The sequence below is a fragment of the Neophocaena asiaeorientalis genome, unplaced genomic scaffold, assembly GCF_003031525.2.
Source record: "Neophocaena asiaeorientalis asiaeorientalis breed wild unplaced genomic scaffold, Neophocaena_asiaeorientalis_V1.1 scaffold223, whole genome shotgun sequence".
Lineage (NCBI taxonomy): Eukaryota > Metazoa > Chordata > Mammalia > Artiodactyla > Phocoenidae > Neophocaena > Neophocaena asiaeorientalis.
In genome coordinates, this window is record NW_020175045.1 from 1148594 (window position 1) to 1169058 (window position 20465).

Sequence of the window (20465 nt, forward strand, 5' to 3'; positions counted from 1 at the left end):
GTTCACAGCCCCGGGGACGAGCGAACTGGAGGTTGCGCGCGGAGATTCCAGCCGCCCCGAGAAAGAGGAAGTCGTTCGTAATTGTGATTCATACGGAAAAGCAACTTCTGCCTGTATTGCTCTCGTGGCCCAGACCGTTACCTGATTTCAAGGACCCTCACCCATGGGGTCGACAGGACAAGTCGAGCGAGCAGCTCGACTCGGGACTGGTAAATGTCAGCCTGCCCTCAAACCCGACCACTTTGTTCTTTCTGGTGATGCGTGAATCACACATGACGCTTGGAGAAGTAGGTCCCAGAGATGCACATAAAATGTGACGGTTCCTAAAACGTGCATTTCTAACACACACACAAGGTACACACATGCCGGCAAAGTGCCCTTGACTTATGGAAACTACAACAGGAAGACCAAAGCAAGGTCTTGTGATTGAGGAGTCTGTGCCTTTTCTACTGAAACTTAACATTTCAGTAAACTTTTATGTAAGCTCCCAGAATCCACATCTCTCGGTAGCAAGGACAGTGTGACAACCCACCCCCTCCCCCAAATGTGACTTTTAACTTGTCAGTGGGCAACTTTGCCTCCATCAGGCGGGAAGTTCAGTGTTGTCCCGAAGGGACCCTGAACCCCACAGTGCAGGGCTCTTTCCTCTGGGGCCATTCATTCTGATGGGGGGGGCGGGTGTGTGTGTCCTTACCTGTCTATCTGTCTGTCTGTCTACTCGCCTTAGCTGCCGAGTACTCTACAGTGGGAGGTAGGCAGCAGACTGTCCCAGACACAAACCTTTAACTACCCCGGCTCTAGCTCTGGGTCATAACTAGTCCCACGGTGGCCAAGGCCGCTCCCCAAGCCGAGACCTCCTCCACCCACCCCCATGCTAATCATTCCTCCATCCAGACCCTTGTTTCATCTCTCAGTCACTAACAGCGCCTTCTTGTCCTGTGGACCTCCGTCTCTTCTCCTGTACTGCATTTTGTAAGGCCAACTGGCCCGAGGCAGGGGAACACAATCAGATTCACAGGTTGCATCAGACCGAAATTCTCCGGACCACCCAGTTCCAGAAACTGCCCTGGAGACATCCGGACCACCCAGTTCCAGGAACTGACCTGGGGACTTTGAACCCAGCCCAGCCTTCCCGCCTTTCGAGGGGCGGGACTAACGGTCCCCCAGGATACCCAAAAAGACCACCAAATAAGGAATACCCTGCGCCCTCCCAGATTCACCCACACCCCTTTCCCTTCTTCCCCTATAAAGTCTTGCCCAACCCTCGCCCGGGTGCGACTTCTCTGGCCCCTTTCTCTCGGACCAGTGAACCTCGCCCGGGAGCGCTCCCTAATAAAGCTCACTTAAAGGTTTCCTCTGTTTCACGGTGCCGTTTGTTAAGATCCGACCTTACACATTTTAGTGGGTTTTTACTTCTTTTTTAAGTGAGAGGAAGTCATGGATGTGTATTTTTAACCTGCCAAGCTGACTTTTCTACCAATTTTTTTCCCACGTTCAATTTTTAGAAGAGAAATGCAAAGAAGACTATCTGGGCATTTTTAAAAGAATAAAACGACCTCTTTCTGGTACTCTCACGGTGTCTAAGATATAATAATCACTGAACAAATACTCAATGATTGGTTAATTTTTCATAAATATTCTATAATAATGAGCCACTACTACCACCACCAGGAAAATTACCCTCTCCTTCAGGGTTCCGCATTAAAAAACGTTTTTAAAATACCACATGCCAATGTATTAAGAATTATTTCTAAGAAGAACGAAAACAAAATGGGAAGTGGGAGGGAAACTGTACTTCACCAAGTTCCCACACAGCCGCTCGTGTTTACATTTACAAATGTTGCCCAATTTCGTCTAACAACAAGCTATTAAGATAGCTATTAGCATCCCCCTTTTATAAGACAGCCATTAGCATCCCCCTTTTATAGCTATTAGCATCCCCCTTTTAGTCAAAGTCACATGACTAAACACGGTAGAGAATGGGTTTTAAATAGAGGAATGTCTTCATCCAAAGTTCATAAGCTTTCTTTTATATAACGATGTTTCCTCCTAATAAAAACTTTGGTTGTGCTCAGTTAACCAGAAATTAAATTAACTAGAACACTCCTTCCCCCGAGCATTTCCTTAATTGAGACTTTACTGTAGCGTTTTCAACTGAGCATTTCCCAGGTTGGTTTAGGTGGTTGGGAGGTGCAGACATCGAAGCAAAAGAGGATTTCTGCCGAGGTCAGCAACAGTGGGTGCTAGGTAGCTTCAAAGGCAGAAAGGCGAGTGCTTTGTAGTTCTGGGAAGAAAGGCTCCAGGCAGAGGGAAATGGGGTCTACTCCTAGTCAGTTTCTCCCACATGAACCCCTTAATCACTGGAGAGGCTGAGTAGAGAGGAGCTGTCCAGCTTACATTTAATTAAAAAGTATACTTAAAGCATATCAAATTTCTCTGACAGAAAAAAAAAAAAAAAAGTTCAAAGTCTACCAGAACTGCTAAGCTGTGGAATTACTGCAGATAAAGTAGGATGAATGGCACCCAGCCTGCTTCCCTGCAATCAAGACAGTGCCGGTGGTGGGACAGCAGCATTAAGGATAAAGGGCATGTCACCTGGACCCAGGGTCAGAAGCACAGGGACAGGCGGGAGGTGGTGACCGAGACCTGGAAGGAAGGGGCCAGCCCCGCGGTCATCTGGGTACAGAGTCAGAAAGTCAAGTTCTGGAGACAGAGGTGGGCAAAGGAGGACACAGGAGCTCAACCAAGTGACGGCAGGAGCCTGGGGGTTGGGAGGAAGAGAACTGCATTTAGAATCCAGTGGAAATACCCTGGCTCCCAGCGGGAAGCAAGTTACTCAACTTCTCAGAGCCTTATCTTCCTAATTGTAAAATGATGCCGTCTCACAGGGCCATTCAAAACAGGAGTATACTTTGACACTCTCACTTTCGACGTATGTTTGTATGTTACACGACACACATCAGACGGCGTGTGGCACACAGGACGTGCTTCGGAACTCGAGGCCGCAGCACCGCGGTGAAGGGGAGACTGAGGCCCTCAGTGCCTGCTCTGCCCCAGGGCTTCCCGTCTCTCTGCCAGGACGGCCTCCCCGCAGACGCTCTGAAGGCCCGTGAAGGCCCGTGCGCCCTGGATGTGAGGCTGCGGGGTGCTGGACCTCGAGGGAAGGCCCGCAGCCCTGCTCGTGGCCAGGGAGGAGCGAGCCCGCCTGCAGGCTTGGGGCCCACATGTCCCCACACGCCTCCTCATGAAGGTCTCCACAGCTCACTCAAAACACAGCCTGTTTCTTTCAAAAAAAGAGCCTATGCCCTGAAAGTGGAATTTTCCAGAACATCTGAGAAAGCAAATCCCTCGTTTGGGCTTCCTCTGTCAGAACCGTCATCTTGCCCGTCCGGCTTCCTAGGCGAGCGCTACCGGCCACGCGCCTCAAGGGATCTTCGCGGCCAAACCGGCGAGGCTGCGGCTCCCCGCTCTGTTCCCTCCGCAGAGCCGGGTGTCGCCCTGGCCGCCCGGAAAATAACGAGCTCAAAGGCCACCTCCACCGGGAGATGCTGAGGCACATCTGCCCGGAGACACACAAACGTGCAAGATGAGCCAACCACACGGGCACACGTATTCAACCAGGGGCAACCCCGTTCCGGGAAAGACGGGGCGGCGGCAAAGGCCACGGCCCCCAAGACTCCAAAGAACCTCGGCTCTCCAGTTCCTAGTGGGTCCAGATCTACAGGGTTCTCACTTAGTTCAAAAGAGGGTCCCGTCCAGAAGCAGCAGCTAATGGCGCCTCCAGGACCTTTCGAAACCTCCAAATGTTGCTGCTCCAAAACAAGTGGTCTAAAACTTGTAGGAACAAAAGAGAAAAATAAGGTTGAGAACACACACGGGAGTAAAAGGCCTTAGGAAAGCCCTCAGCGCTGAGCTATAGGTTCCTCGGTGTTTTCTGAAAGCTTTTTTCAACATCCAATAATGATAATATTTATTGGTTGCAGTGACCAGATGACGTAAACAATTACAGACATGCTTTAAAGTTAAGGCAACTGGCTATCTGGGCAGAGCAAGAAGTGACCCGTCTCGAGCCAGGGCCACGGGTGCCGGGCTCCTCTGGCACCTTTGGTGCCAGCTCTCACCTCACTGCAGTGTCCCGATTTGCGGGGAGATCTGTCCACCTTCTGGAATAAGGAGGGGCGGATGTGTTGTTCATCTTTGCACGGAGCAAATGCCTGGGCTATAAGAGCCCTTCTGTGAGCGCTTGTTGAAGGAAGAATTAAGTCTTGTCCAAACAGAGCACGGCTGGTTATTATTATCCGCCCTTTATCGCTACAGGATGAAAACGACAGTAGCAAGTACCTCTTATTTCCAGGCACTGTGCGAGCGTGGGGAATATGAGAGTTAACTGCAGGGGGTCAGAGGTCAGCGATGTCAAGGAGGTCTGGGTTTAGCAGAGGGAGAGAGTCACGTCAGAAGAACAAGCAGCTGGTGGTGGGGTCAGGAGAGCCGAGGGGAGGGACGCGGCAGGATGCGGGGTCGGGAGTGCTGCGAGATTGATTCTTCCAGGGGAATTAGGAAGGGCTTGAGCCCGGCCCTTGGAAGATGGACAGTATTCACCAGGCAGAGGAGGGAAGGAAAGGCATTCCAGGAACAGGGGAAAAAGAAAGTGGAAACCGGGTTGGCTTGTTTGGAAAACTGTCAAGTGGTTCTTGAAGGTTGAGGGGAAACTGGGGCCTGGGGGTGACCCCAGAGGAGGCTGTCAGGGGAGGGGGGCCATGCTACCAAGTTTGGACTTTATCCAGTAGGGAATGGAGAGCCACTGAAGGCTCCTGAGGAGGAAAGTGGTGACGGAGACCGTGCGGGGCTGTTGCGGGCGTCGGTGGGGGGAGAAGAGGGGCCGACGGCAGCTGGGTGTGCGCACGGAAGCTCTCCCGGCTTCTGGCTCGAGTGGTTTGGGTGGATGGCGGAGCAGCTCGTAAGAGTGAAAGCTCAGGAGCGAGAAGGGTTGGGGTGATGATGTGGGCACGTGAAGCCGGCGGACAAGGAGGCCTGGGGGTGTCCACGTGGGCAGGGGCACTGGCTGGTCAGCGGCACGAGAGCTCGGGGATGAACACGGAAGACAGGGCTTGGAGGGGCCCCCAGGCGGCTGCAGCCTTAAAGGGCAGGCACAGGAAGTGCACATGGACGGGACAATTGGCGGTCGGGGCAGCGGAAGAAGGAGGAGAAAGACATGATGACACTAAGGAAAGAGAAGCTGTTGTTCCTTCCAAATGAACAGGAATTTTCACACGGACTATCAAGGCTGCTTCCGCTCAGTTTCTGAAGATGAATCTTTGAGTTTCCCTCGCAGGACAATTACTAAGGAAGGCGGAGCTATATGTAAGTAAAAATCCTGACCTTCCCCAAAAAGCGTTTCATTGTGCCACGGAGCACACTAGTAGACACTGCAGAGCTCGAGCCACTCTTCTGTTCGGTTCTATAGCTCAGCTTCTGCAAACAGGCTGCCTGGGGCCATTCTCAGCCGCTTTCTGGCCATAAAAAGCACAATTGAATTGGTCAGTCTCTTACGATTCTTGACCTTCTTCCATGCACAGCAAGGTACATTCGTGCCCTTTTGGGGGATGGGTGAAAACAGCTCCAAGACACTTTACTTGAAGAAAATCAAGTGGCTTTTCTCTTCTTTCTTTCTTCTTTTTTAATAAATAAATTTATTAACAAAAAAAGAAAGCTTTTCTGCTCTCCCACTTATTAGCTTGGTGACATCGTAGGCATGTTACTAACCCTCTCTTGTGCCTCCTTTTCCTCACCTGTAATGTGGGGATAATAGTACTGCCTCACCTACTCAAGCTCATCACTGAGTGCCCCAAAGTGATTATTAACATTGAGACCCAACTTAATTACTTAGTTCATATAACACAGCCAGAAGAGACAAGTTATATTATATAGCATCACTGGGTTTATAATAATATATAAGTAAATATCAGAGCCACACCAGGGAGCACAAAAAGTTAGATTTATTGTTTCTGACAACTGCATAGCGACTTTTAGTTTGTTCATTATTCCCAGCATCACAAATCTGAAATAGAATTTTGCTCCTCAGTTACAAACAAATACTCTGAAAAGTGATTAGGCAGCTTTTAAAAAATCATCATTATTCACTTAAGATAGAATATCTTAAAAATCTTTGCCAGGCAAGATATTAGCTTTACCTTTATAAACCTCTGCATAAAGTGAAAATCCAATCAAGGCATACAAATTTCATTTTGTTCTATGTTTTTAAATACCGTCCTTTGTTTCCCTTAAGAGATTTTGATCTATTCATTCAAAAGTATTCTGAAGCTCTACTGCCCGTTTAAGAAAGAAGGAAGGCATTTTAGAGCATGTGAACTGAGTGCTGTCTTGACGGAACCGAAGCAGGAACTCGATCAGGGTCCTCGCGGGCCTCCCAGCCATGCCTTTGCACAGATGAGGAACCATCTTTGTTGGTCATCACACCTGCTGTGTCTACATGCGCCCACTTAGGACAGTCACAAATGCTTTCCGAAATGCTGCAGCCGTACATGCTGCTGCAGATCTGTATTTCCCAATGCTATTAACATCAGCAAGTCGGCAACGTACAGTCTCTGTTGTGTAAGGTTCAAAGACAGGCATCCTCCAGACACGGTCTCCCGTTTCCATGCTGGCCGCAAATAGTTCGTTCCACAGCCAGGAAGAACTGGTAAAGACCCCAGGGGCACCGGACCCCAAAGCTACATCCATGGCACCTGTCAGGGTGGCGGCACTGATGACGACCTTTGGGTTAAAAGTGTGCGTGTAGCAGAGCACATCGGCCAGGATGAGTCTCCCCTCAGCATCAGTGTTATCCACCTGTATGGTCTTCCCGTTCTTGGCTCTAACAACATCCCCAGGCTCGTTGGCCTTCCCGCTGGGCATATTTTCACAAAGAGGGGCCAAACCTAGGACGCTGAAGGGCAGGTCGAGCTTGGCAGCAGACACGATGGCTGAACAGATAGTGGCGGCTCCTCCCATGTCAGCCCTCATGAGGTCCATGTTTGCAGCAGCCTTGAGGGAGATCCCACCACTGTCGAAGGTAACCCCCTTCCCAACAAACACCAAAGGAGGTTCACTTGCATTGCCTTTGTAGTGAATTTCCAGGAAGACTGGAGGCTCTTCGGACCCTTTGGCCACACTGAGGAATGATCCCATTTCCTGTTCCTCAATCCAAGGCTTGGGTCTGATGTGGACGTCTGTTTTACTACTAGCACTTTTGAGATTCTTCTCAGTAATTCCGGAACATCTGGTTGGCATCATCTCATTGGCGGGCGTCTCCACCAAGTGGCACGCCAGGTTCTGCCCAGAAGCAAAGAGGACTCCCCTTTGCCGGGCCTCCTGATACCCGCTTCCATGGAGCGTCACTGACACGGCCACCTTCTTTTTCTGCTTCAGGTCGTCATACTCATAGAGCCCAGGCACCACTCCTCACACATGGGCGTCTCCGCAGGGGTCCACCTCCACGGACGGGACCTCCGGGTCCTGAACCTGTCTGCACCCCGCTGCAACAGCGGCTCTGATGTTTTCTTTGGCTTCGTGCCAGTTTTCCTGGTCATCAACTCCGGCCATCTTTTTGCCGTCTTTTTGCCGAGGCCAACCACCACCATGCTGGAGAAGCCCTCAGGCAGACCATAAACGGTTTGGGTTTTGCCTGCCTTCAGGGGTGGTCCAGATATGTTCAAGATCTCTCTCAGCTTTCCAGATACCAATTTATTAAAATTCTCTCCTGCGCTTGTAAATCGGGGGACATCATCTTCTTTTTCTTTGCCACAGATTCCTAAAACAAGGCCCTTCGTCTTGTCTGCGGCGGCTGGACCGGGTCCCCAGAAGTGCTTCCCGCTCAGATGTCGGACGGGCGACTCTCGCGGCAGCCGGAAGAGGCAGCAAGGGCATCTATCTTTTCGGCTCGGCCCCCCGGCACCGCCCTCCACCAAGCACGTGGCGCAAGGAGGGCGAGTGCGCGCCTGGGAGCCCGGCTTTCGTGGGCGGGGGGCGGTGGTTGGGCTCAAGTGGCTCTTCCATTCATCAGTTGCTTTTGCAAACCCTCGGAGTCTGTCATCTTTCTCGGCATTATTAAAACGGCCTGGCAAAGGGATTAAGTGCTCTCCTGCCTGCAAAAGCATCTCAACAGGTGTGTGTGATCGCTTGCCACCATGGGAGCTGGCGTCTTGATAGCTCAAATCCTGTAGAGCTGAACCCTCCAGGGCACATACGTTTTAAGAGACTAGGAGAGATATGTGTGTGTGTGTGTGTATTATATATATAATCTCCAAGAACCCATAGAAATTATTATTTTTTTGTTGTTAACAAGAGCTACAGTAAAAGGTGTATAGGCAACAGGCAAACCAGGTCATTCCCTCAGATTCCGAGAGGTGAGTTTCTCAAGGCAGAACCTGGGCAATTTTAAGACGCACTTGATTGTGAAAAGTGAAATGAACAGCATGAATTTTCTCCTGATTGGAAAAACCTTGTTCACTAAATAGAAAGTTCCTCCCACCTTTCACTTTCCCCAAACTCACTTTTTAGTTTCTGCCCCCCCAGCTCCTGAACGGGCGAAGCAGGCGTGTAAATTTCTGCGTTAATAATCCCTTGTGTGTGGAGCTGCTGAAGAAGACTCTCCTATCCTTCTAAATGCTGTGCCCTTAATCGCTCCTTAGCGAGAACCCGCTCACAGCCGCGAAGGCGCTGGGCAGTGCCGCTGGACGAGCCCAGTCACAGAAGCCCTGCTGCTCCCTGCGAGGAGGGTCTGCACCGGCCAACTCACTTCTTGTTTACTGTACAACAGTGGGAGGGAATACAGCCGTATACCCCATTTACAATTTTATCTTTACGTGTACTGCCATTTTTATCTCAATACACTTCTGGACTTTTCTATTGACAAGAGAGGATAAATAAAATAATGTGACAGCTTGACAAACGATCCAGCAGTTTCTTTTCTTCTCATTTATAACATGTTTGAAAACTTGCACATTTGGAAATCAATGGAACGTTACAAAGAATGTATTTTCATCAGCAGAGAAAAATGAAGGTGATAAAAGGCAACTCTGCAGCAGGCTTATTCGTTTATTTATTTATTGGTAAAACACAGAACAGGAGTGTGGATTTAGGAACTGCATGGTTGGACCCTGGAGTGATCCAAACGTACAGAGACAGCAGCTTTCCATTTAAGCATATAAATGCAGAACCTACCGTTTAATGCAAAACAACCACGACCAACAGAGAAACTGGTGCCATGTGTAGTTTGGGTGGGACAGGGAAGTAAGAGGGCGTTCTTCAGGAAGTTAGGTCAATTTCCCAAACGGCCTACTGAAATTATTGAGAAGGTACCTAGGCACAACAGCAGATCACTTTTAGCTTCAGTGAGAAATGCCCTTGAATAATTTTGCCAAACATGCCAACCTGGGCGTGGAGCCCAAGCCCACCGGGGCAACTGATGCCCATCTGAGGCTATTAGCAAGGACAATGGGGAACTGCAGGACCCCTTGGCAGGGCCCTCTGAAGCCTTGGTCCCTTCCAGCCGCAGCTGGAGGAGTTCCAAGGAAAAAGTTTTTCTCAAAGTTCCCATGAGACACAAAGTATTTAGAGGTTGGTAGATCTGCAGGAAGAACACCACCGCCTTGAGCAACCTCGAGCAGAGAAATCAAAACCACATCTGGTTTCTTTAGTGACCATAAAGCCATCGTTTGGAGGACCGGAGCTACACTGACGGGGGCCCTCTGCCTCCGCAGGCTGGGGGCCCCTCTGACAATGGCGAGCCCACCCCTCCCAGCCGAGCTCTTCCCCTTGCTCCGCGCTCCACGGGACCCTCCACTCACTATGCTTGTTTGGTTTGTGTCTGTCTCTCCCCGCAGGAGACCAGGAGCACAGGCACTTTCGTCTGTTCTGTTTTAGCCACTCTCTCCAGGCCTGCACAGTGCCTCGTGCACAGCAGGTATCCAGTAAGTATCTGTTGACTGAACACGGAGAGCAGGGCTTGGCTTCCCGTGCTTCACCCGCCGCGTGGCAGGCGCTCTCTGAAACACCCCAGCCGCCCTCCTCTGACCTGAGCGCCTCCGCCTGCGACAACTTTCCCCATTCCTACCCACCGCCTGCACTGCAGCCTGCCGAAGTCCACCCATCCATCGGGGCCAGGGAGCATGCCACCTCCTCCAGGAAGGCTTCCCAGGCCCTCAGTTAAAGTGCCCTTCCCTCTCGGTACCTGCTGCATGCTTTTTAAAAATTGTGGCTAAATATACGTAACATGAAATTTACCATTTTAACCATTTTTAAGTGCACTGTACCGTGGCTTCCATTTACACCGTAGTGCAACCGTCACCAGCATCCCTTTCCAGAACTTCATCACCCGAAACTGAGACTCCGTCCCCGTTAGACACCTGCTCCTCATTCCTTCCTCCCCAGCCCCCGCCCCCTCTCCTGCTCTCTGTCTCTGCGAGTTTGACTCCAGGTACCTCAGTAAATGGAATCACACAGTATCTGCGAGTTTGACTCCAGGTACCTCAGTAAATGGAATCACACAGTATCTGCGAGTTTGACTCCAGGTACCTCACGTAAATGGAATCACACAGGATTTGTTCTTTCACGACTGGCTCAGTTCACAGAGCGTAATGCCTTCAAGGTTCATGTATGTGGTAACACGGATCAGAATTTCATTCTTTTTTAAGGCTGAATAATGGTCCATTGTACGGACGGACCACATTTCATTTATCCATTCATCTGCGGATAGACAGGTGGTTGCTTCCGCCTTTTGGCTGTTGTGAATACTGCTGTTATGAACATGGGTGTGTGAGTATCTGTTCCAGTCTCTGTTTTCAGTTCTTTTGGGTATATGTCCAGAAGTAGAACTGCTGAATCAGATGGTAATTCTGCGATTAAGTGTTTAAGGACACATCATACCATTTTCCACAATGGCCGTGCAATTATACACTCCCACCAGCAAGGTAAAAAAGAGTTCCAACTTCTCCACACCCTCACCAACACTTGTTGTTTTCTCTTTGTTTAGATTGTTTTCAAAGTAGCCGTCCTAATGGGTGGGAGTGGTGTATCATTTGATTTGATTTCCCCACTGATTAGTGAAGTAGAGCATTTTCCCATGTGCTCAATTAGCCATTTGTGTATCATCTTTGGAGAAACATCTATTCCAGTCCTTTGCTCAGTTTTTTTTTTTTTTTTTTTTTTTGTGGTACATGGGCCTCTCACTGCTGTGGCCTCTCCCGTTGCGGAGCACAGGCTCCGGACGCGCAGGCTCAGCGGCCATGGCTCACGGGCCCAGCCGCTCCACGGCCTGTGGGATCTTCCCGGACCGGGGCACGAACCCGTGTCCCCTGCATCGGCAGGCGGACTCTCAACCACTGCGCCACCGGGGAAGCCCCTTTGCTCAGTTCTTAAATCAGGTTGTTTGTTTGGTTGTTGAGTTGCAGGAGTCCTTTATATTTTCTGAACATTAATCCCTTATCAGGTGTAGGATTTACAAGTACTTCCCCCTATTCCATGGGTTGCCTTTTCACTCTGTTGATAGTGTCCTTTGATGTGCAAAAGTGTTTAATTTTGATGAAGTCCAATTCATCTATTTTTTCTTTGCCTGTGATTTTGGTGTCATATCTAAGAAATCACTGACAAATCCAATGTCATCAAGCTTTCCCCCCTATGTTTTCTTCAAGGAGTCCGACAGTTCTCAGTCTCAGCTGTAGGTCCTTTGACCCACTCTGACCCTGGACCTGGGGTACGCGGTGTAAGGCACGCAGTGCACTTTTCACGCTTGGTTAGTATCGCTCTGGAGCTGGTGTTGCCCATGCCCTGCCCACAGTCTCTGTCACTTGCCGCTTACTTACAAACCCACGACTTTCTGCAAACACCTGCCAGTTCCTATCTGAGGTCATTCTCTGGCCAGGGGTATGACTGGCCTACAAGGGTGAGGTGGAGAGATAAGCCTGCATGCCTGGACGTTAACGTCCCTGGAAGTCGTTCTCAAGGAATAAAGCACGGGAGCTGATGAATAAATCCCTGCAGTTTCTCCCTCAGTCAGCGACACTACAGTGGCTTCCAGCCAGTCTCCCTGAGGCTCCTGGGGGACCCAGGACAGATGTTCACTGAGGGGATGGGCTCACTCACTGATGTACCTGCACTGGTGCCTTTCCCTTCTCTGTCTCCTTGGCCCACTCCTTTGCCCATGGTTCCTGGGACCACCTCTAAATAAACATTTTCACTGAACTCACACGCTCTGCTTCTGGGGGAAAGTGAGACAAACCTTGGTCTCCTTCAGACCAGGGCATATGTACAAGCACACATCTGCCCCACCCACTGTAATCTCCTTAAGGTGTGCGACCCTTAGCCTTCAGAGCCTCTGGCAAAGTCAGTGCCTAACAGATGCTTGCCAAATCGAATTTCCAAACAGACACCAATGTCTGTTCCTAAAATAATCAAATCTCTTCCCAAGACGAGAGTTTTGCATGTAAGTTTCTGGAGAGCGGCACAGCTCTGCTCCTGACACGTGTTTATGACCCTCTGTCAGGCTCAAACCCTGCTGAAGATCAGACTGTCTTCACATAGCACGAATCACAAACGGAATCGGTAACTAGGAAAGTGTCTCACAGGTAAAACCAAGAACAAAGAAATGCAATCCTGAGTCCCTGGAGAAAACAGAAAATTATCTTAACAAACGCTGTGAGCACATGAGAGAAAGAAAAGAGAAAAAAAAGGAGATAAATAAGAGAGAAAGGGGCCACAGTATGTTAAGCAGAATATATCAGGAAAACCACAGTTGTGCCCCTCTCCTTAAAATACAATAAAGATCTTTAGAAAACCAGACTAAATTGAAGTTATTTTCCTTGCTACAGATACCATTGTTCAACTCACAGACTGGAAATTATGGCAACTGAAGCTGAGAGTAAATTCATGGTCTAGTTATAAAGACGCCGGCTCGGGAAGCCAGACCGCAGGTGAACACTCCCAGGGCTGTTACTTTTGGAAGACTTTGTTTGACCAGAACAACATAAAACTGAAAGCTTTGTATTTTACAGCTCCCCCAGCCATGTGAAAACACAAAGAGCTGAGGGGCCAATAGCTTGAGAAACAGGTTTCTCATTGTTTCAGCTCCTTCCCAGAAGGGGCACCCCACAGACCAACAGATGACCTTTTTATTTTTTCATGTAAGACTGATATCCTAAATAAAACCAGAGCTTCTCAAATGAGAAATCCAAGACCAATAAAACCTCTCACTTACATATTTAGTGTTTCATAAAACTGCAATGCCGCAAGGTGGTTATACCCAGCACTGGAGAAATATTTTATCCATCGTGTGGCATTTTCTTCGGCGTTCCCACCTTAAATGCAAATGTCCATACGAATATATTGATGAACACTTCCTCTGCTGTGTTTTTAGGTAATCAATTTCGTATTTATTTCATCTTAGAAGAGAGCAAATCTGAGGCAGGAAATCTTGCAGGTGTCCTAACCGGCACAGAGCAACCCAGAGTACTACACGTTCCAAAACAATAAACGGTAAGTAAACAACCTGATGGACAGCCATGTCCATCAACCATATTCATTCCAAGCTAATTCTAGGAATAGAACCGTATTCTGTTTCCTAACGTTAGGATCAAGGAGCATTTCTCTCTGGAGGATGGAGTGGGGACTTTACCCCAGCTCATCTCTAGGTGGGCCAGGCAGGGCTGTATCTCTACCAACATGGCGGGGCTGACCGCTCCCAACGCACCAGCGCAGGTTCTGGGCTCGGCCTATTTGGAGATTCATCATTCTGACTGGAGAGCGCTGGCCCCAAGAAGAATAAATAGGCTGGGGACATCCAGCCAGAGAGCAGCGCCACACACAATCTGAGCGCACAAGTGAGACAGGAGTGGGGGTCTTGGCTTGTTTCTTGGTCTAACTCTCTCTCCCTCTCACTCCTGCTCATGTGTGCGCTCTCTCTCCCCTATCTCTGGAAATTAGGTGGGTCATTGTCCTTGATGGGGAGCACAGCAGACAAGACCACAGAATGAGCCGGGGCACAGGGAGGCTTCGATAGTGACGGATGAGAGCTCGTAACTGTGGAGGAATCTCCCCTTCTGCTTTCCCATCTCTTTTCTTTTTGTTAGCGTTGCTATATCAGAATTACCCTTGGGTGTCACAACAGAGGTACAAAGAAATCAGGAAATCTTAAGAGAAGAAAATATTTCTTTTCCTGTCTGCCCTAGCTTCCTTTAAATGAATAAAGTCAGTCCCACAGTGCAAGAAGAGAGTCCTCAGCAAGAACAAGGCATTTTCTGATATGACCCGAGGTTATCTATTTAAGCCAACTGCTCCCCTACTCAATCTGCTAGGAAGCAAGTTTGTTTCTTTTTTTTAAATGTCAACACAATCTCATTTATATTTTGGTCTAAAATCAACACCGACAATAAATCTGAGGTTGACGACAGAAAGAGGGAGAGTATATAAAGAGCAGAAGCTGTGTATATAAAGAATTAAGCCTACCAAACACAGCTAAGATCCCGCTTAAGACATATACTTAAAATTAATTATTGCAGGTGTTATGAGAGGGGAGTGTGCTGCTGGTAGAAACATAAGACGTCTGTTCACATAACCTGGAAGGCAGGTGAATAAAAAATAAACTCCTAATCCCATGTATGGGATTGTTCAAATATACTGAGAAAGAAGCTGGTCATTGTGGGCCTATTCAAACCGTGGAAGGTTGATGATTACGCAGCAAGTCTGGACAGTGTAAAGTATCAATTCAAACACGTAAGCACTTAGCGTGTTTCACACGCTCAGCAGTCTGTTGTAGTTGTAAAGCAGCATGGCCACTCAGCTTCCTGCGTGACAGCACGAATAACAGATTTATAGAGAACTTATAGGAGATCCAAAAGTAATTATGGCAAATCTTTAAACAACAGGCACTTCCACCAAACCTCTCCCAAAGCGTCCAATAAGACGATCCATCTGTTTATTTAAAAATCTACCTTGGTGTCTGGTCAATCCATGGAACTGCTCATTTACTGGCAGTGAAATGCCCCCACAAGCTTGCACAGAGGGGGAGACAGAACGGAACTGGAGCTACGACAGTGTTCCCTCTAACCAGCACGGGATCAGTCAGCACACAGATGTGGGTGGCACTCACCGAGGAAGGCAGAGGGGAGCTTAAGGAACTCAGAATCCACCCCACATGCCTGGATAGAGGCAAGAATCTTCCCCCAAATTACTTCCCCCCAAAGTGGGACCTTCGGTTGAGTCCTTTAGAAGTCCCTCAGATGACAAACGCTCCCTTTCTTTCTTTGTTTTGAAAATTAAGTACTGCTTGGGAAAGACACATTAGCCTAAAATAACCCCAATCGAAACATGTGGTGGTTACCTGGAAGGAATCAGTTTTTAGAAAGATGTAGAAATTTAACATAGGGTTAGTAACTTGCTCCCACTTATGAGTGTTGGTTATTGTTCTGAAAGGCCTTTTAAATATCATTTGGAAAAGCAAAATGTTAATGGGGTACATCCACACTGTTGGATGCTACCCGGCAGTAAAAAACGCCGAGGAAGCTCTTTATAGACTGATGTAGAAAGACCTCTAAGATGTACTGCTAAATGAAAAAGCAAAGTGCCGAAGAGCAAATATGACACGCTCCTTTCGGGGTAGGAGAGAAGGAAGAAATAAGACTATGCGTGCCTATCTGCTGTTATTTACATAAAGAAAAATAATGGAATAAAAATAAAAATAATTCAGTAAGACAGATGCAGGAATCATTTTTCTTTTACAACTAGGCTTTTCTAAGAAATGGCTATAGATAAGACCTTCTAAATGATGATAAAAATACAAATCAAATACATTTATAAACACACTTTTCTTCTTCTAAACCTGGTACAGAATTTATTTTCCTCAGAGTGTCTTTTCTGATCAATTAATTTCAACCCACTCACTCATTAGCTTAATTTGACATCAATATTTTCAGTTTCCAAAACACCAAAAAAAACCACATACAGTTTTACAAACATTCTTAAGACCTTTTTATTTATATCTTCTAAACTGGTGCTTCTCAGACCTTCATATGCACACAAGTCATGTGGGAGCCTGTTCAAAAGCAGACTCTAGAGCAGCACGTCTGGGTGGAGCTAGATTCCACCTCACTCGGCTCCCGGGTGAAGCCTGTCCTGCTGCCTGTGCTCTGACAGCGGAGCTCTCACTAGTTAGAAGGAAAAGATCACGCTTCTCAGCACACGGGGAGTTTTCAGTACGTATCAACCAACTCATTGCTCCTCAGAGGGGAGCTGGGACCTGCAGTACAGACCTCTTCTGGGAGCTGGTTAGAGGGGCAGTGTCTTGGGCCATAACCTGGGCCTACCGAATCAGGACCTAAATGTTAAACTCTCCGAGTGATGTGTAAGCTCATTCAATTGGAGAAGCTCTGTGCTAGGTGGTCTTACTCTTCGATTAGGATTATTTTCCCGTGTTTATCAATTACATAAAAGAAAACATATAAAAATACTCTGTATTCATGAATGTGACTCAGCAGGAAGTAGCCCTGCTGGGGGTGGAAGGACGCAAGGTCTGGGACAACTACTGGGGAAAAGAGGCAGGAGGAAACGTGCGGTGAGTCCGAGGATTTCTGTGCAGCACTGCCATCTCCAGAGATTCTAGAAGCTGCCAGTCTGGTGGAACTTCAGTCCTGCGGAGGAGGAAGCAGGTGGAAGGTGGGCTGAGCCTCAGCGATCTGGGTATGCTGGAAGGTCAAGAGAGGACTGATACCACACGGGAAAGATTAGAACGTGGACACCGTGGTGTGGAGGAAGGAAAGGATGCTAGGAGAGGGCTAACAAATTGGGCAGGAGAGATGAGCTAGGGATTGACGAAGTAACGAGGACAAAGGGCAGGAAGAGTGGAAGGGAAGGATGACCATGAACAGAATTAAAGATCCCAGAGGCAGAACATTTTCGGAGATTATAGGGATCACGGCACATTTACCAACTGCTTAGTGCGGGCCAGACTCACTGTGCTACTCACTGTGTGTCCATTATCAGGTCTATTTCTATCGTTCACATTTTGACAGATAAGGAAACAGACTCACAAGGTAGCTTTCCTGCCCAATGTCACAGCACAGAGCTGGATATACACCCAGGGCTTTATGACTAGAATCTGTGCTCTTAACTCCTACCCCATCCTAACCCCAACGAGGAGGTCCCAGGTGTGGTCACACACAAGTAGCAGAGATAAAAGCCCACAGAGAGAAGGCTGAGAAATCCTGTAGCCAGAGTGGTCATTTCAAATGCTGAACTCAGGCCAATCTTCCTAGAACCCAGGCTCGTCACACTCAGACCCTGATAACTGCTCCAGGACCTGCCGCTCTGAGTCTACACACCCCTACCTTGGGTGGGAGACATTATCATGGTTCATAATATGTTGCGCTCTCTGCTCCTTCTAGATGTAAGGGGAGGATCCTTCTCTTTTCCCAATGAGTTAGGTGTAGGTACCAGTTAGCCATGTATCGATACCTGGTTTTGGCCCATGAAATGTGAGTGGAAGGGATCTGCGTCATTTCCAAGCAGGTGCATTCAAGTGCCTCTGTGCGACCCCCTGTGCCCCTGCAGCGAGCCTGCGGGCACGCCACATCTTAGAGCAGTGACACGCTTGACAGCCCGGGTCTGAGCAGACTCCTCTCCCACACGGAACCTCTGCTGTACGTGCAACATGAGTGAGAAATGAACTGTGCTGTTTAGGCCCCTGAGACCTTCAGCTTGTCTTTATTGCAGTGTTCCTCTGTCTACCCTGACGGATTCACTTGGCTTCCAAGAACCCCTCTAATCCATTCCCCCCAAATAATCCGACTGTATTCTCCACTTCTCCCCAACATCCCTCCTCAACTCCGGTCATGCTGGTTTCCTCGCACCTGGCCCATGTCTGCTGCTCTGCTCCTGGCCCGTATCCGCCCCTCCACCCCTCCCAACCGATCTACGAATGACCTCATAGGCCATCTAGTTCCACAGACATCCTTCAAGGGCCAGATCAAATTCCCCCACCTCTGAAATCTTCCCTAATCGCTCTGACCCCTTCTTCCAAATCCATAAGACCCTCACAGAACCCATTACACAAGGTAACACTTCAATAAACATTTCGTTCAAAGGAATTTAGAAGACCAGCTCTGCTGCCTTGTCTAAAAATGCCAGCAGAATCCCGAGATTAACCTTCAGAACATCCCTGGGAGTGGGGGAGACACGGCACTGCTTGTATGTTCCTTGTAGGTTAAGGCACAAATCTGGAATGCCCTTCTGGTTGCTGGTCTCCAGAAAAGAAGGGCAGAAAGGTTTGAGAAGGACACAAAACAGCCAGGGCGATGGCACAGGCGGGGTCGTCTGGTCTGTGCAGGGCACTGCGTTCAATCTGGCAGATGCAGGCTGGACAGATGGTCACCATCCATAAAACCCTGAAGCCTGTGTACAGGATCAACAGGGACGGCGCCATCAAGTCTCAGTAACGAGTGACAGAATTCAGGGGCAAGTCTGGACTTTAAGGACACGTAAGAGTGCAAGTAGAGGCCAACTCTGCCCAGATCATAGTTTGACCAAGAGTGAAGATAAACACAGTGGTTCCTAGCCCATAATAAACTTTTAAGGCAGCTTAGACTCCTTTGAGGAAGACTCCTGTGTGTCTAGAGCTGACACTGGCAAGGACAGCTATATCTAATGTCTCCTGATGACACTGAGACAGACCGTCAGATGGGACACAGAGCTGGGTCCAGCAAGGCAAATTTTATCTTCTTAAAAGAAGTCAGGGCGTCCCTGGTGGCGCAGTGGTTAAGAATCCACCTGCCAAAGCAGGGGACACAGGTTCGAGCTCTGGTCCGGGAAGATCCCACATGCCGCGTAACAACTAAGCCAGTGCGCCACAACTACTGAGCCCACATGCCATAACTACTGAAGTCTGCGCGCCTAGAGCCCGTGCTCCACAACAAAGAGAAGCCACCGCAATGAGAAGCCCGCGCACCACAATGAAGAGCAACCCCCGCTCGCCGCAACCAGAGACAGCTCGCACGCAGCAACGAAGACCCAACGCAGCCATAAATAAATCAATAAATAAAAGCAACTTATTATTACTTAAAAAAAAAAAGAAGTCACCCTCCACACGGCAGTCCGGCCCAGTGGCTGAGAGGGCATGCGGGGGTAGGTAGGGACACCCCACCTGAGTCTAACTCTTGGCTTCCCACTCAGCTGTGCGAACGTGGACACATTCCCGACCGTCTCCAAGTCCTAGTTTCCTCATTTGGAAAGTGGAACAATAGCTCCTGCCTCAAAGGTTGCTGTAAATGTGAAGATGAAAGTGCATGTGAAGCACGGGATCCGGTCCCAGGTACAGACTGAGGGTGTTTTCAGTGTTAGTTTCTGCGTTTCTATCTGCTGTTGCTGCTGCCGTCATTCTCTGTATTATTGGTCTTTCCGAAGAAAATGTGTCCACTTCTGCTGCTGGGTAGAACCAAAGGTTCATAACACTGTCTTGCAGCTTGATTAGTTTTGGACCTGAACTGTTCTTGGCCACTTTTGAGCAGTTTCTTTTATTTTTTACTAAAAAAAAGTTTAATCATCATAATCAAATAATATTTGCACATGTAGATAAAATGTGCATATACTGATAAAATTAACTTGTGAAAGGTTTTTAATTAAGTCGTAGAATTGAGGCACTTAAACTAAGTAATAGTGTTAGCTAACTACACGGAATTCTATACTGAAAAAGTAAAGATCTGTTCAACAATCTAGAGAATTCGACCAAAAAATCCACTTGCTCTTTAATCAACTAGCCTAGCAGCCCTAATGGCTCTGGATACAGTAGATAATGACTATAGTTTATGTTAGGGGGGAATTCTATTAATTTTCCTATACCTTTTTGAAGTTATATCATTAATGGCTATTAATGCTTCCTAATCAAGACAGAGCCAGTCACTGAAACAATTAACCTATTTCTGAAGGTGCGAATAGAAAGAGAATTCATCCATTCCCTATTTTTTCCCTCTGCTGCAACACTAGGCTGCTTTTGTCACTAAATACACTTCTCCTCAGGACTCACAGCAGCTGCAGTCAGCAGTCGAGGACACACGGAGCATGTGTTCGTTTAGAAGGGTCATCGCTATAGTTCTGCGGTGAGGAACAGTCATTTGTTAACTCAGGTACGAGCCTCAGTCACAACCACGATTTCCACCATCTAAAGACATTAAACGAAGCTAGATTCCTGCAAAGAAATACACCTCAAAATCCCATCTACTTATGAAATTAGAGGGTACTGTTTTTACTGCCGAGCAGATCTCTCTACAGTGACCTAAGGCACGTCCAGACAAGCAAGTTGGACAGGACAGCAGAAGACGGCGCAGATGGGGCACTTCCTGCGCCAGCCAGTGGCTGAGCTTCATCCAGAGCCCTGGTACACCACACGCCCGCGGAACGACGGTGTCACAGAAAGAGCTCACGCT

General features: G+C 48.4%; 1 protein-coding gene and 1 pseudogene across 1 annotated transcript in view; both read right to left on the reverse strand.

Moving 5' to 3' along the window:
- Window positions 1-20465, reverse strand: part of SDK1 (sidekick cell adhesion molecule 1) — a 536415-nt gene that overhangs the window by 249586 nt on the left and 266364 nt on the right. The window lies entirely within an intron of this gene.
- Window positions 6301-7926, reverse strand: LOC112412019 (cytosol aminopeptidase pseudogene; annotated as a pseudogene).